The 17,076-nt window shown below is 46.4% G+C and overlaps 1 non-coding gene across 1 annotated transcript; it reads right to left on the bottom strand.

Moving 5' to 3' along the window:
• Positions 1-7,425: 7,425 nt before the first annotated feature.
• LOC119474038 lies at positions 7,426-7,495 on the bottom strand. The gene has a single exon (XR_005203333.1). It is a non-coding gene; the product is annotated as a small nucleolar RNA SNORD77 (small nucleolar RNA).
• Between the last annotated feature and the right edge of the window lie 9,581 nt (positions 7,496-17,076).

Below are 17,076 nucleotides of genomic sequence, written 5' to 3'. Positions count from 1 at the left end.
GCTATTTTTTTTTTTTTTTTTTTTTTTTTTTTTTTTTTTGTAGAGACAGGGTTTCACCACGTTAGCCAGGCTGGTCTCCAACTCTTGACCTCAGGTGATCCATCCCACCTCAGCCTCCAAAAGTGCCGGGATTACAGGCATGAGCCACTGCGTCCGGCCAAAAAGAATGCTTCACTCTATCATTTCCTCCTCACAGTATTATTAATGCAACAAACATTAGTGAGTGCTTACCATATGCCAACTTGATACAAAGGAAAAGGAGGAGGGACTGGGAGAGAATCTCTGTGCTAATGGATTACATTTTGGTGGGAGAGAGAAACAAGATGAAAAATTAAAATCTGTAGTGTGGGCCGGGCACAGTGGCTCACACTTGTAATCCTAGCACTTTGGGAGGTTGAAGCAGGTGGATCATTTGAGGTCAGGAATTCAGGACCAGCCTGGCCAACATGGTGAAACCCTATTGTTGAGAAATGCTGAGTGTATGATGGACTATATTGTTTGCTAAGAACAATGGCAAGGAAAACCTAGCCAGTCCCCCACCCCACCTACCAGTGGAAAACTGCTTGGGGCATTCCAAAGTAGCAAACCAGTATATGTATATCATACACCGATTAAAACAATTCTTTCAGCGCGGGATACGGGACCTGCCCCCATGGCTCCCTTGTGGAGAATACTTTTTGGTTTGTCCTTGAACCATGGTAAGCAGGCACCAGCTGCCTACCTAGTTCCTCTTGGTTCTATGGGAAAACACAGAACACCTGTTTGTTAATACTAATCACCTGTCCAGAGAGAATAACTACGTGGGTCAGCATCTGCTCAAGGCCTTCAGCCAGGAATACTGTCAGCCCCCTGAGGCTCTCAGCTCGGAAGGCTGTTGGCCCTGGCTAGTCCCACTTTACTGTTGTATCTGGGTGTCTGCTTCTTGATGCCTTCAGTGCCACCTGGGTGGGGGTCTCTACAGCCGAGCTGGACTCAGAACACTGTCTCTACTAAAAATAAAAAAATTAGCTGGGTATGTTGCTGCATGCCTGTAATCCCAGCTACCCAGGAGGCTGAGGCAGGAGAATCACTTGAACCAGGGAGGCATAGAGTTGCCGTGAGCCAAGATCGCACCATTGCACTCCAGCCTGGGTGACAGAGCAAGGCTCCAACTCAAAAAGAAAAAAAAAAAACCTTTAGTATGTCACACAGTGAAAAGTACTAAGGTGCACAAAACTAAAGGAGAATACGAAGTGGTTTAGCCACAAGAAGCCTCACTAGAAAGGTAAATTTGTGTTGTTTTGGAGACAAGGTCTCACGCTGTCGCCCAGGCTGGAATATAGTGGTACCATCACAGCTCACGCATCCTCAACTTCCCCGCCTCAGCCTCCCAAGTAGCTGTAATTACAGGCACATGCCATAACACTGGGCTAATTTTTGTTGTTTTTTCAGAGATGAGGATTTCCCCGTGTTGCCCAGTTGCCCAAGCTGGTCTCAAACTCCTTGGGCTCAAGTGATTTGCCCACCTTGGCCTCACTGGGATTACTGGCATGAGCCACTATTCCTGGCCTGAATTTTGTTTAGTTTTTTTTTTTTTTTTTTTTTTTTCCGTGAGACTGAATTTTGCTCTGTTGTCCAGGCTAGAGTGCAGTGTCGTGATCTCAGCTCATTGCAACCTCTGCCTCCCAGGTTCAGTTGACTCTCCTACCTAAGCGCCCCCAAGAAGCTAGGATCACAGGCATGCACCACAACATCCTGCTAATTTTTTTTTTTTTGTATATTTAGTATACTCGGGGTTTCACCATATTGGCCAGGCTGGTCTTGAACTCCTGACCTTGTGATCTGCCCACATCGGCCTCCCAAAGTGCTGGGATTACAGGCGTGAGCCACCTCACCCAGCCTATTTTTATTTTTTTTTAGAGATAGGATCTCACTCTGTCACCTAAGCTGGAGTGCAGTGGCATGATCATAGCTCACTGCAACCTCAGACTCCTCCCAAGTATCTGAGACTACAGGAATGTGCCACCAAGCTAGCTATTTTTTTTTTTTTTTTTTTTTGTAGAGGCCAAAAAGGTCTCAATATGTTCCCTAGGCTGGTCTCGAACTCTTGGCCTCAAGCAGTCTTCCCACCTCAGCATCCCAAAGCACTGGGATTACAGGCATGCTCCACCTTGCCTGCCTGCAAGGTGACTTTTGAATTAAGACATGAAGAAAATGAGAGCTAGCCATGAAGATATCTTGGGGAAGAACTTTCTAGGCAATAACAAGTACCAAAGCCCTAAAGCACTTTTTGACGTGTTTAAGGAACAGCAAGGAGTCCTGTGAGGCTACAGGCTGCAGTGAAGAGAAGGAGGTGAAGAGTAATAGGTTTTTTTTTTTTTTTGAAATTGAGTCTCACTCTGTTACCCAGGCTAGAGTGCAGTGGCTCAATCTCAGGTTACTGCAACCTCCACCTCCCAGGTTCAAGTGATTCTCGTGCCTTGGCCTCCTGAGGAGCACACACCACCACGCCCAGTTAGTTTTTGTATTTTTGGTGAAGATGGGGGTTTCACTATGTTGGCCAGGCTGGTCTTGAACTCCCGACCTCAAGTGATCTGCCCATCTCGGCCTCCCAAATTTCTGGGATTACAGATGTGTGCCACCACGCCAGCTAATTTTTGTATTTTTAGTAGAGGCGAGGTTTTGGCATGTTGGACAGGCTGGTCTTGAACTCCTGACCTCAAGTGATCTGCCCACCTTGGCCTCCCAAAGTGCTGAGATTATAGGTATGAACCACCACACCCGGTCAGAAGGGTGATAGGATTTTGAGGTCACAAACCTAATACGGAGACCAAAGTAGAATCGTGTGGTCCATATTAAGGATTCTGGTCTTTATTATGAGATAGAGACCCACTGAACAGTGCTAAGGGACATAGTTTGGCATATGCTGTATCAGGATCTCTCTGGCTGTTATATTAAGAACAGAATGTGCCGGGTGTGGTGGCTCATGCCTGTAATCCCAGCACTTTGGGAGGCAGAAGCAGTCAGATCACCTGAGGTCAGGAGTTCGAGACCAGCCTGACCAACATGGAGGAACCCCATCCCTACTAAAAATACAAAATTAGCCGGGCATGGTGGCACATGCCTGTAATCCCAGCTATTCAGGAGGCTGAGGCAAGAGAATCACTTGAACCCAGGAGGCGGAAGTTGCGGTGAGCTGAGATCACGCCACTGCACTCCAGCCTGGGCGACAGCAAAACTCCATCTAAAAAAAAAAAAGAACAGAATGCTGAGGAGAAAAGCCAGCTGGGAAGTTACACTAATCCACATGAGGGATTATGGTGACCTGCCCAGCATCACAAAGTAGAAGGGCATGGGAAGTGCTTGAATGCTGAGTGTGTTTTTCAGGCAGAGCTGACAGAACTTGCTGACTGACCAGTGAAGTGTGAGAAGTGAGAGGCCAAGGTGGACACCCAGTATTTTGACCTGAGCAACTGGAAGAACAGAGTTGCTATTAACTTTTTGACTGGAATTTAATCACATGGCATAGTAGGCAGAATTCTAAGAATTCTCCCTACGATCCTTGCCCTGGTATAATCCCTTTCTTCCTCTTTGAGGGTAGGTAGAAATCGACAAGATCTCACTCTTGTGATTATGTTCTGTTATAAAGCAAAAGGATTATCCATGTGGCGTAATCTAATCACAAGCCCTTGAAAATCATAGTGTTTCTGGCTGCTGGGCAGAAGGGGAAGAAAGGGAGTGTATTAGGATTCTCCAGAGAGGCAGAACCAATAGGAAGGATGGATGGATGGATGGATGGATGGATGGATGGATGGATAGTAGATAGATAGGTAGATACATACATACATACATACATACATACACAGATGATTGGTAGATAGATAGCTACATACATACATACATACATATATACACAGATGATTGGTAGATAGATAGATAGATAATTTTTTTTAAGAGACAGGGTCTCACTAGGTTGCCCAGGCTGGTCTTGAACTCCTGGGCTCAACTGATTCTCTTGTGTCTGCCTCCCAAAGTGCCAAAGTTACAGGCATGAGCCACCACACCCAGTATTTAAAAATACTTCATTAAAAGTATTTTTAATGAAGGTGTGTACCTTGTTTTTTTAGACATAATGAATTCTGTTGCACACGTAATAGACTACTGCACTATAGTGTAACCATAACTTTTACATGCACTGGGAAACAAAAAAATGTGAGCCAGTGCACCCAGCTGAGAGGAGATTTATTAGAGGAATTGGCTTCTGTGAGTATGGCAGCCGAGAAGTCCCACAATTAGCCATATGCAAGCCGGAGCCCCTGGGATGCTGGTAGCGTGGCTCAATTCAAGTCTGAAGGCCTCAGAACCAGGGAGGCCAAGGGTGTAACTCTCAGGTCAAGCCCAAAGGCCTGAGATCTCAGGGAGGGAGGCCACCGATGTAAGTCCTGTAATCCAAAGGCTGAGAAGTCTGGAGTTACTATCCTAGGACAGGAGAGGAAGAGCGTATCGCAGCTCCAGCAGGTAGATCAGCACGTACGAAATTTTCCCCCGGGTTTTGTTCTCTCCAGGCCCCCAACAGATTGAATGGTGCCCACCCACATTGCAGGCAGATGTCCCCCACCCAGTCCACTGAGACTCACACACTAATTTCCTCTGGAAACATCTTCCCAGAGACACTCAAAATAATGCTTTAGTAGGTTTCTAGGTTTTCCTTAATCCAGTCAAGTTGACGCCTAAAACTAACCATCAGATTCCAAGCACGAGAAAGACACTGCACCAAGGCTGGTAAGAAGACACAGAGGACCAGCCGGGTGCAGTGGTTCACACCTATAATCCCAAGGAGGGCAGATCACCTGAAGTCAGGAGTTCAAGACCAGCCTGGCCAACATGATGAAACCTCATCTCTACTAGAAATACAAAAATTAGCTGGCTGCGGTGGTGCACGCCTGTAATCCCAGCTACTTGGGAGGCTGAGACAGGAGAATCGCCTGGACCCAGGAGGCAGAGGTTGCAGTGGACCACGATAGCACCACTGCACTCTAGCCTGGGCAACAGAGTGAGATTCTGTCTCAAAAAAAAAAAAAAAAAGAGAAGATGTAGGGACCCCATGAAGTATCCCAGCAGCCTCTGGGAACAAAGAGTAGCTCCCGTTGCTCACAGCCAGGTGGGAACCAGGACCTCAGATCTACAGCCACAAGGAACTGGATTCTGCCAACCCAAATGAGTCTAGAAGTAGGTTCTTCCCCAGAGCCTCCAGACAAGAGCCCAGCCCTTGGACACCTTGCTTTCAGCCTTGTGGGACCTGGAGCAGAGAACCCGGCCAAGCCCAGACTTCTGACCTACAAAGCTCTGAGATAATAAGTGGGTGTTGTTTTAAGTTGCTATGTCTGTGGTCACTTGTCACACTGCACTAGAAAACAAACACATATGGCCACACCTAACTGAGTGAGGTTGGGAAATGGTGCCTCAAGCTGCATATTCATGTGCATTGTTAAACTTGGAGGAGAAGTTCTATAATGAAAGAGAGAAGCGTGAATACTGGGGAGATGATAAGACATTCTTCCACACACTGTAAACCTGCCCTTTCCAATACAGCAGACACTAGCCACATGTGGGTATCTTTTTTTTCTTTTTTGAGACAGAGTCTTGCTCTGTCGCCCAGGCTGCAGTGCAGTGACATGATCTTGGCTCACTGCAACCTCCACCTCCCGGGTTCAAGCGATTCTCCCACCTCAGCCTCACAAGTAGCTGGGATTACAGGCACCCGCCATCATGCCCGGCTAATTTTTGTATTTTTGTGGAGACAGGGTCTTGTTCTGTTACTTAGGCTGAAGTGCAGTGGTGCAATCTTGGCTCACTGCTACCTGAGCTTCCTGGGCTCAAGTGACCCTCCCACTTCAGCTTCCTGAATAGCTGGGACTACAGGTGCATACCATCACGCCGGCTAATTTTTGTATTTTTTATAGAGATGACGTCTTGCTATGTTTCCTAGACTGGTCTTGAGCTCCCAGGCTCAAGCAATCCACCTGCCTCAGCCTCCCAAATTGCTGGGATTGCAGGCATGAGCCATCTCACCCAGTCTAAAAACATTCTTTTCATTCAGCACTATAGGCTTTAAAAGGCAGTGTTCCCATTAGAAATAATGGCAAAGAAAGGAACTCCCAGTCACATTCAGCAAAGCTGTTTTCCCAGACTACATTAATGCACCAGTTGATGCAGGTCAGTGTGCAGGAGAGGTTGATGGAGAGATAGGAGAAACAAAGGAAGACTGACATTAGGCAGATGACCGCAACCGCGGACACTCAGATGGTGCTTGTCCTACCGTGGTTCATCTTTTGAGGCTGGGCACGCCATAGTCTAGAACAGAATCTAAATTCTAGTAGCAAAACGGGCGGAGTGGTTATTGTAGAAGGAGGTATCACAACCTGTCATTTGGGGAGGGTGAGGGAAGGACGGGCTGTCACAGCTCAGCCTCACCAAGGACGTATGTGTAGCGCCCTCTGGTGGTCTGTGGTGGCACGTGAGCCAGGCAGATCAGAATCCCCCATCCCTCACCCCCACGCCCCCACCCTCCTCCCAGCCATCCTCATCTCAGGCAAGACAAAGCCAGAGTCCTAACTGGCCTCCCTGCTTCCACCCCTTTCCATCGGAATGATTCATTAAGAGCTTCATCAGGCCATGTCACTCCTCTGCTCCAGATTCAGGATAATTTCCCTTCTCCCTGATATTTAGCCACAGTACTCGCAGTGGTCTCCATGGCTCTACCTGGTGCAGCACGTCCCAGCTACCTTTCTGCCTCCACCTCCTGCCCCTCTCCCCGATTCTCACCCTGCTGTAGCCACGCTGGGCTGCCTGCTCTTCCTCTGCCGGCATAACACACCAAGCACACTCCCACCTCTGGAACGCACGGATGAATCCTTCATATCTGTGCTCAAATATCACCACATCAGCTTTTGCGCTAAATAAAAAACAGCCCTCCTCCCAGCATGCTATATCCCCTTTAACTGGATTTAGTTTTTGCCATAGTATTTAATACCATCTGACATATTACATATTTATTTACACATATATCTGTGTGTGTGTGTGTTTATATTTGTTTATTACCTGTCTGCCCCTACCAAAGTTTGGGCTTTTTCAAAAAAGCAGGAACTTAGTTTTGTTCCCAGTTGAACCCCCAGCATCTAGAATAGTGCCTAGCCTATAGTAGGTGCTCAAATATGTGTGTTGGGGAAATAAATGAATCAAGATCTGAATAATGAGCAAGCATTGTATGACCTTCATTGTTTCTTTCGTGAATATCAAGACACTATCACAAAAAGTACAACTCTACAAATTTACATACAATTGATAAAATTCCTATTATATCCCAGCAGCTGGGGCAAAGAAAAAAAAAAGAAAAGAAAAAGATTCCAATACAATCCCAACATGTGTTTCTTCCCCAACCACCCCAGATACATCAGACAGATGGTATACATCTCTTCATGATTCAGTCTGTTGAACTATGCAACTGTCATAGTATCCAGCAGGTTTATTTTTAATTGGATTAAATTATCTCATAATTTGTTTGGAAAGAATAAAGTACTTGTAAATAGCAAATAAATGTAGGAAGAGGTGCGCTAAGGGTGTACTAGATCTTGGCTTACTAGATCTCAGAAGCCACTATAAAGACACCACAAGAGCATCAAGGCAATGTTGGCCTGGGCATAGACAAATTAACCAGTGGAAGAGAAAAGAGAATCCAGGCGGGGCACGGTGGCTCACGCCTGTAATCCCAGCACTTTGGGAGGCTGAGGTGGGCGGATCACGAGGTCAGGAGATCGAGACCATCCTGGCTAGCACGGTGAAACCCCGTCTCTACTAAAAATACAAAAAATTAGCAGGGCGTGGTGGAGCGTGCCTGTAGTCCCAGCTACTCAGGAGGCTGAGGCAGGAGGCGGAGTTTGAATCCGGGAGGCGGAGTTTGCAGTGAGCCGAAATTACGTCACTGCACTCCAGCCTGGGTGACAGAGCGAGACTCCATCTCAAAAAAAAAAAAAAAGAGAGAAAGAGAATCCAGGAATAGATATCTGTTTATAAGAACATAAAATGTGAACAGTTATAAAGGCACTAATCCCATTCATGATAACAAAAGAAAAAACATGTAAACAGTGCAATTTTAAATCAGTGGGAAATGGATGGATTATATAATAAATGATGATGCTGTTATCTATCAGGAAAATAATTGGACCTCTATTTTATGTCATACAAAATAAGTTCCAAGTAGATTAAATATTGAAACATAGAAGTACTTTTATCGATTCATTTATTTATATTTATGTTTTTGAGGCAGGGTCTTACTCTGTCACCCGGCCTGGAGTACAATGGCCCAATCACGCTTCACCGAAGCTTCACCCTCCCTGGCTCAAGCAATCCTCCTGCCTCAGCCTCCCTAGTAGCTGGGACTATAGGAATGTGCCACCATACTCTGCTAATTTTTTTGTATTTTTTGTAGAGACAAGGTTTTGCCATGTTGCCCCAGGTTGGCCTTGAACTCCTGGGCTCAAGTGATCTGCCCACCTCAGTGTTCCAAAGTGCTGGGACTGCAGGTGTGAGCCACCACGCATAGCCAGCAGGTCCATTTAGAACCCCAACTAAGTTCAGAATATAGTTAATTTGGTCCTCATGCCTATATGAAGACATGGGACTGATTTCACCAGCGTCACAATTTATAGTGCACATTCTTAATCTTTTGATTGTAAAAAATTCCATTTCACGGCTGGGCTCAGAGTGTGAAAGCCCGAGCAGAATGAAGAGGGCGTCCCTGGTGTGGAGAGGCAGTGGAAAGAGTGGGGCGCTGGAGCCCAAGCCTGAGGAGCGTTTCTCTAGGAAAGCTGGGGTGAAGGCTGTAGCTGCCCAGCTGGGAATGTCAGAGTCCAAGCCAGGTGAGGAAACGGTTCATGGAGGGCAAGCAAGAGATTGATCAAATAAGTAAATATTTGAGAACAATGGAGCTAAGTTTCTATTTAAAGTGAAAGAATCAATATAGAATAAACCCTGGGGCATCAGACTGGAATTGAAGGTATTGGGGGTGGATTCATGGTTTTCTCTTTTTCTTTTTCTTTTTCTTTTTTTTTTTTTTTTTTTTTTTTTTTTTTTTTTTTTTTTTTTTTTTTTTTTTTTGAGACAGAGTCTGGCTCTGTCACCCAGGCTGGAGTACAGTGGCACAATCTCTGCTCACTGCAACCTCCGCTTCCTGGGATCAATCAATTCTCCCGCCTCAGCCTCCTGAATAGCTGGGAATACAGGCACACACCACCACACCCAGCTAATTTTTGTATTTTTAGTAGAGATGGGGTTTCGCCATGTTGGCCAGGTTGGTCTCGAACTCTTGACCTCGAGTGATCCACCCGCCTTGGCCTCCCAAAGTGCTGGGATTACAGGCGTGAGCCACCGCTCCCAGCCTATGGTTTTCATTTGATATAAATATCTTCACTATGTTGAATCTAGACAGGAAGATACATCAGACAAACCCAGATCAAGGGACATTCTATGAAATAACTGGCCTGTTATCTTCAAAAGTGGTCGTGAAAGTAGAGCAAACACTGAGGCACTGTTTCAGACTAAAGAAGACTAAAAAGGGATGAAAACCAAAAGCAGCGTGTGATCCTGGGTTGGATTCTTTTCAAGGACATTATTGGGACGATTGGTGAAACTTGAATGGAGTACATGGATTTGATCGTAGTAAAGCATCATTATCAGTGTCCTAGTTTGGATGGTTGTATTACGCTTACGTAAGGGAATGTCGCTGTGTGTAGGAAATCCACACAGTAAAGTAGTCTCACAGGCCACAGGGCTTGTTGTTAGCAAAATACTCTTAAATGGCTCAAGGCAAAACAAAATTTTTTTGCACTTGTCTTGCAATTTTTCTGTAAGCTTAACATTATTTCAAAATGAAAAGGAAAAAATTATTTTAACTGTTAACTCGATGAGGAAATTAACATAAAACAAAACTGCACATGCGCAATTAGAATTTCTAGGCTGGGCAGGGTAGCTCACACCTGTAATCCCAGCATTTTGGGAGGCTGAAGCAGGCAGATCTCTGAGCCTAGGAGTTTGAGACCGGCCTGCATGGTGAAACCCCGTCTCTACAAAAAATACAAAAATGAGCTGGGTGTGGTGACACATGCCTGTAGTCCCAGCTACTCAGGAGGCTGAGGTGGATCGCCTGAGCCCAGGAAGTGGAGCTTGCAGTGAGCCACAATTGCACCACTGCACTCCAGAATGGGCGACAACTTCAGTTACGTGTACCTGTATACATACTTCAATACTAAATAATCGTCAACTCTCTGGCCAGGCACGGTGGCTCATGCCTGTAATCCTAGCACTTTGGGAGGCTGAGTCAGGAGGATCACCTGAGGTCAGGAATTTGAGACAAGCCTGTTGCCCAGGCTGGAGTGCAGTGGGCAAGAAAGGCAAAAGCTATTCCTGGAATATGTACCTATTCCCATGAGAACGAACCTCTGGACTTTCCAGGACGGAACGGGTTCAATGTGGTCAGATTTCCACCAGCTGGCCCATTGGTTTCCTCAAGGAATAGTACCATATCCAGAGCTCTGAGCTGGTCTTTCTTAGTGGAAAGCTGGACATTTGGCTGGGGCAGTAACTGGATCAGCCTTGGTGAGTGGGAGTCCACATGGATGACCCATGGGCAGCCTTGTCTCTGCCGCAGTGGCAGCTTCATTCATGTGCCCTTAGTGCTGGAGTGGAGGGTAACAGAGGCTGGCTAAGGTCACTTGCCCGAGTCATTTTTGTCTTTTTTGCTATGTAAAGCCTTCTTAGCAGATGTCCTCTGGTGGGCATTAACATGTGACACAAAGATCTTCAAACTTTAGGCCCACTTCCATATGTCCATTCACATGGCTCTACCTCAATCTCTTTTTCTCCAATCTTCTAATATTTTTCTTTCTTTCTTTTTCTTTTTTTTTTTTTTTTTTATGGAATCTTGCTCTGTTGCCCAGGCTGGAGTGCAGTGGCACAATATCGGCTCACTGCAACCTCCGCCTCCCGGGTTCAAACAATTCTCCTGCCTCAGCCTTCCAAGTAGTTGGGATTACAGGCACGCGTTACCATGCCCAGCTAGCTTTTTGTATTTATAGTAAAGACGGGGTTTCACCATGCTGGCCAGGCTGGTCTCGAACTCCTGGCCTCATGATCCGCCCACCTCGGCCTCCCAAAGTGCTCGGATTACAGGAGTGAGCCACCGGGCCCAGCCTACTTTTCCTTCCAGACCCCTGACCAGTCAGTCAGGACATCTGCCACTGCCGTTAGTCTATATATGTATATGCTAGTTTAAGGTCACTGTTCTTTCTACACAAAGTGGATCACCGTGTGTACCACCCAAAGTTCTCCCTTCATCATTGTCTTTCAAGACTATCTCAGAGTAATGCTGTCCATTGCCGACTTGTTTCCTACACCTGTATACTAAGCTGACCTACTGCAAAAAAGCACAAGCTTTTTTCTCCTCCTTTGGCTCCATAGAAGACTCCCCATAAACACAAAGGCATGAATTGAGGGAGAGCAATTGGTTCTACAATGTTGGGGATCATGGGAGTCTGGGCTACCTGCTCATGCAGCTTTCTCAGGTCCTCTGGCTCTACTTGACTAATACTAGACATATCACATCAATATATTTTTTTTTGATACAAAGTCTCTCTCTGTCTCCCAGTCTGGAGTTCAGTGGCACTCTATTGGCTCACTGCAACCTCTGCCTACCAGGTTCAAACGATTCTCCCACCTCAGCCTCCCAAATAGCTGGGATTATAAGCGTGCACCACCACACCCAGCTAATTTTTGTATTTTTAGTAGAGACCAGGTTTCACCATGTTGGCCAAGCTGGTCTCAAACTCCCGACTTCAGGTGATCAGCCCACCTCGGCCTCCCAAAGTGCCAGGATTACAGGTGTGAGCCATCGCGCCCAGCCCACATCACATCAACATTAGGATGGAGTGTTGCTGCGCACCCCTGATCCTAAGAATTAGTGGTTCTGAGAGGACTCAAACCATGATGGGAAATTCCAGCTACGTAGTCACTGGGTCATGGTCCACCATTCTGCTTCTAAGGCCCAGTACCATACCAGAGTTTTTTTGTTTTTGTTTTTGTTTTGTTTTGTGGTGTTTCGTTTTGTTTTTGAGACAGAGTCTCATTCTGTCACCCAGCCTGAAGTGCAGTGGCGTGATCTCAGTTCACTGCAACTTCCACCTCCCGGAGTTCAAGTGATTTTCCTGCTTCAGCCACCCAAGTAGCTGGGATTACAAGTGCACGCTATCATGCCCAACTATTTTTTGTATTTTTAGTACAGACAGAGTTTCACCATGTTGGCCAGGCTGGTCTTGCTCGAACTCCTGATCTCAAGTGATGCACCTGCCTCAGCCTCCCAAAGTGCTGGGATTACAGGTGTGAGCTGCCACGCCCAGCCCAGAGTTGTTTTTCAACAGGTGTTTAGATGGGCACGGTGGCTCACGCCTATAATCCCAGCATTTTGGAAGGTAGAGGTAGGCTGATCATGAAGTCAGGAGATCAAGACCATCCTGGCCAACATGATGAAACCTGATCTTTACTAAAAATACAAAAATTAGCTGGACATGGTGGCGCACACCTGTAGTCCCAGCTACTCGGGAGGCTGAGGCAGGAGAATCACTTGAACCCGGGAAGCGGAGTTTGCAGTGAGCCGAGATCATGCCACTGCACTCCAGCCTGGTGACAGAGCTAGACTCCGTCTCAGAAAAACAAAACAAAAAAGATAAACAGGTGTTTAATTCTTCACTGCAGATAGCATGGTCTTGCTCCAGAGCCCCAAGCCCCCTTCCAAAGCTTGACACAAATCATACACAGCATCTTCTCTCACCTCTGATAATCACCAGTACCATAGGGTATGCTGAATTGTATTATCCTAGGAGTCGGACTGTTTGCACTGTATCCTGTATCTACTGCAAAGTTCTGTCATGCTCTGGGCCTGCTTTAGACCTTTCTCAAAGCTGCCAACCTTCCATGACGCCTGGCATACAGAGGAGTAGTGTCCTTAGGTGTGGGATATGCTGACTCCAGAAGCTGAAGAGATCCACTAAGTGTTGTCTTTCTTTTTTGTGGTGAAAGGCATAAGATGCAATAATTTATCTTTTACTTTGAAGGAGATATGCCAACATGCCCCTGCCAACTGGACTCCTAAAAATTTTATGATGTTGGGACTTGGTGCGGTGGCTCACGCCTATAATCCCAGCACTTTGGGAGGCCAAGGTGAGCAGATCACCTGAGGTCAGGGGTTTGAGACCAGCCTGGCCAACACAGTAAAACCCTGTCTCTGCTAAAAATATAAAAATGAGCTGGGCATGGTGATGGGTGCCTGTAATCCCAGCTACTCGGGAGATTGAGGCAGGAGTCAGGAGGCAGAGATTGCAGTGTGCGAGATCACGCCACTGGACTCCAACCTGGGCAACAGAGCAAGACTCTCTCTCAAAAAAATAAAAAATAAAAATGTTATGCATGTAGAAGGTCCCTGAAGTTTTTTTCTTTTTTTCTGAGACAGAGTTTTGTTTTTGTTGCCCAGGCTGGAGTGCAGTGGCGTGATCTTGGCTCACCGCAAACTTCCACCTCCTGGATTCAAGTGATTCTCCTACTTCAGCTTCCCAAGTAGCTGGGATTACTGGCATGTGCCACCATGCCCAGCTAATTTTTTGTATTTTTAGTAGAGATGGGGTTTCTCCATGTTGGTCAGGCTGGTCTCAAACTCCCAACCTTAAGTGATCTGCCCCCCTTGGCCTCCCAAAGTGCTGGGATTACAGGCGTGAGCCACTGCGCCTGGCCTTTTTTTTTTTTAGACGGACTCTGTCACCAAGCTGGAGTGCAATGGCGTGATCTCGGCTCACCGCAATCTCCACCTCCTGGGTTCAAGTGATTCTCGTGCCTCAGCCTCCCAAGTAGCTGGGATTACATTCCATCACACCCAGCTAATTTTTGTGTTTTTAGTAGAGACAGGGTTTCACCATGTTGTCCGGGATGGTCTCGATTTCCTGACCTCATGATGTGCCCGCCTCTACCTCCCCAGGTGCTGGGATTACAGGCAGCAGCCACCACGCCCAGCCAGTCCCTGAATCTTTACAGAGTGCCCTCTGAAGTGCCTGTGTCTTACCAAGGCCTCCACTGTATTATCCATCTCTCATTCATCCGACTCAGGAGTTTGAGACTAGCCTGGCCAACATGGCAAAATCCTGTCTGTACTAAAAATAGAAAAAGTAGCTGGGCATGGTGACAGGTGACTATAATCCCAGCTACTCTGCAGGCTGAGGCAGGAGAATGGCTTGAACCCCGGAGGCAGAATTTGCAGTGAGCTGACATTGCACCACTGCACTCCAGCCTGAGTAACAGCAAGACTCTGTCTCAAAAAAAAAAAAAAATATATATATATATATATCTCATAATGTTTTAAGAAAGTTGATGAATTTGTGTTGGGTCACATTCAAAGCTGTCCTGGGCCACATGCAGCCTGCAAGCAGTGGGTTGGACAAGCTTGAGACAGTGAAATCTCTTCAGATTGTGTTTTACAAAGAATAGGAGACACAGCCCCGGGAGAAAAACCTTACATGTGCATTGTTGCCCATTCCATGTAAATGCAAACTTTTTTCTGACTCTTTTTCTTTTCTGATTGGGATAGAAAAGAGCACATTTGTCAAATCAGTGATTGTATAATATGTTCCTGAGGCCAAAGTCATCTGCTCTAGCAAAGATAATACATCTTACATAACGGCTGTAACTGGGGCCGTCTTACTTGGTTGAACTCATGGTAGTCTACAGTCACCTTCCAGGCTTCATCTGCTTTCTGTAGAGTCAAGAATGGTGAGTTATGACCAGGCGCAGTGGCTCACACCTGTAATCCCAGCACTTTGGGAGGCTGAGGCAGGCAAATCACCTGAGGTTGGGAGTTCGAGACCAGCCTCAAACCATGACCAACATGGAGAAAACCCGTCTCTACTAAATATATAAAAAATTAGCCAGGCGTGGTGGTGCATGCCTGTAATCCCAGCTACTCGGAAGGCTGACGCAGGAGAATCGCTTGAACCTGGAAGGCAGAGGCTGCAGTGAGCCCAGATCACACCATTGCATTCCAGCCTGGGCAGCAGTGAAACTCCATCTCAAAAAAAAAAAAAAAAAGCAATGGTGAATTGAACAGATATATGATAGAAACCACCATTCCTGTGTCCTTCATATTCTAAAGATGGAACTAATTTCTGCTATATACCTACTCTCAACACTTTCCTTTGCTGACCTCCAGGAATAAACCAATCCTGATTATATACTCAGAGACCGGGAAATGACCACTGAGTGGCTCCAAGGACCCAATGGAGGCACTGCAAGCCCGGCTCAAGACGGATTTCACTTACTACCTGGCCCCGTGTGCCTCCCACACTCTAACAAGGAGAGGTTGTGATGATGCTTCAGGTCTCCAGCATCACTGCCAACACAACCCCTACATCCAACAGACCTTGATATGTCTGTTTCCCTGGTGCACAGGTATCCAAGTACATGGCCATTGTTCTCTTTGAGAAGGAACGGAGAGAATCATTTTCACATATTCTTGCTTTAAGAGTGCTTCCTCCTAGAGACCCAGCCACCTCTTTAGTCATGGGATTCCAAGTCCAAAACTGACTCCAGTCTGGACACTAGGAAAGGGATTATGAATTTTTCTTGGGCCACGGCCTTCAGCCTTCTAGTTGTTTTTCCTTAAGTTCTTCTGCTAGTGCAAGCTGGGTAGTACCCTTAACAATCGCTCATCTATTTTGCCCCTAGGACATTTCACTCTATTAGTCATCTCCATAGCTCCCTGCTGGCCAGTTCCTCCTGGCTGCCACTCAGACCTCACCCGTCATTATGATAATTGCCGTTGCCTAGCTTCCGGAAGTTAAGCACTGCCGTCTGGCCTTTTTTGTTTGTTTGAGGGTCCAGTAATCCTCATTGCCATCAGTAAGTCAAGTTGTGTACTAGTCTCTTCTGTTATCCTAGAGAGGACAGAGAGCACTTATCTTTTTAGAGATTCTGGAGAGCCTCTCACCAGCAAATTTTTTTTTTTTCTTTGAGTCAGAGTCTTGTTGTCACTCACACTGGAGTGCAGTGGCACAATCTTGGCTCACTGCAACCTCCGCCTCACAGGTTCAAGCAATTCTCAAACCTCAGCCTCCCAAGTAGCTAGGATTACAAGTACCTGCCACCACACCCAGCTACATTTTGTATTTTCTTTTCTTTTCTTTTCTTTTTGAGATGGAGTCTTGCTTTGCCACCCAAACTGGAGTGCAATGGCACAATTTCGGCTCACTGCAACCTCCGCCTCCTGGGTTCAAGTGATTCTCCTGCCTCAGCCTCTCAAGTAGCTGAGATTACAAGCATGTGCCACCACATACCATGTTGGTCAGGCTGGTCTCAAACTCCTGACCTTGAGATCTGCCCACATTGGACTCCCAAAGTACTGGGATTACAGACGTGAGCCACCACTGATTTTTGTATTTTTAGTAGAGATGGTGTTTCTCCATGTTGGCCAGGCTGATCTCAAACTCCTGACCTCAGATGATTCACCTGCCTCAGCCTCCCAAAGCACTGGAATTACAGGTATGAGCCACCATGCCCTGCCCTTTTTTTTTTTTCTTTTTGAGATGGAGTCTCACTCTGTCGCCCAGGCTGGAGTGCAGTGGCACAATCTTGGATCACTGCAACCTCTGCCCTCTGGGTTCAAGCAGTTCTCCTGCCTCAGTCTTCTAAGTAGCTGGGATTACAGGAGTGAACCACCACACCTAGCTAACTTTTGTGTTTTTTAGTAGAGAAGGGATTTCTCCATGTTGGCCAGGCTGGTCTCAAACTCCTGACCTCAGGTGATCCACCTACCTCAGCCTCTCAAAGTGCTGGGATTACAGGCATGAGCCACTGCACCCCGCTGAACTTTTTACATAAATGAAATGAATTATACCATGTGCATTATTTTACGTTTGTTTTCTTTTCTTTTTTTTTTTTTTTTTGAGATGGAGTTTCACTCTTGTTACCCAGGCTGGAGTGCAATGGCGCGATCTCGGCTCACCGCAA

This window comes from Cebus imitator, unplaced genomic scaffold (assembly GCF_001604975.1).
Source record: "Cebus imitator isolate Cc_AM_T3 unplaced genomic scaffold, Cebus_imitator-1.0 Scaffold203, whole genome shotgun sequence".
NCBI lineage: Eukaryota > Metazoa > Chordata > Mammalia > Primates > Cebidae > Cebus > Cebus imitator.
Note: the sequence above shows the minus strand (reverse complement) of the source record. Positions and strands in the feature narration are given on the sequence as shown.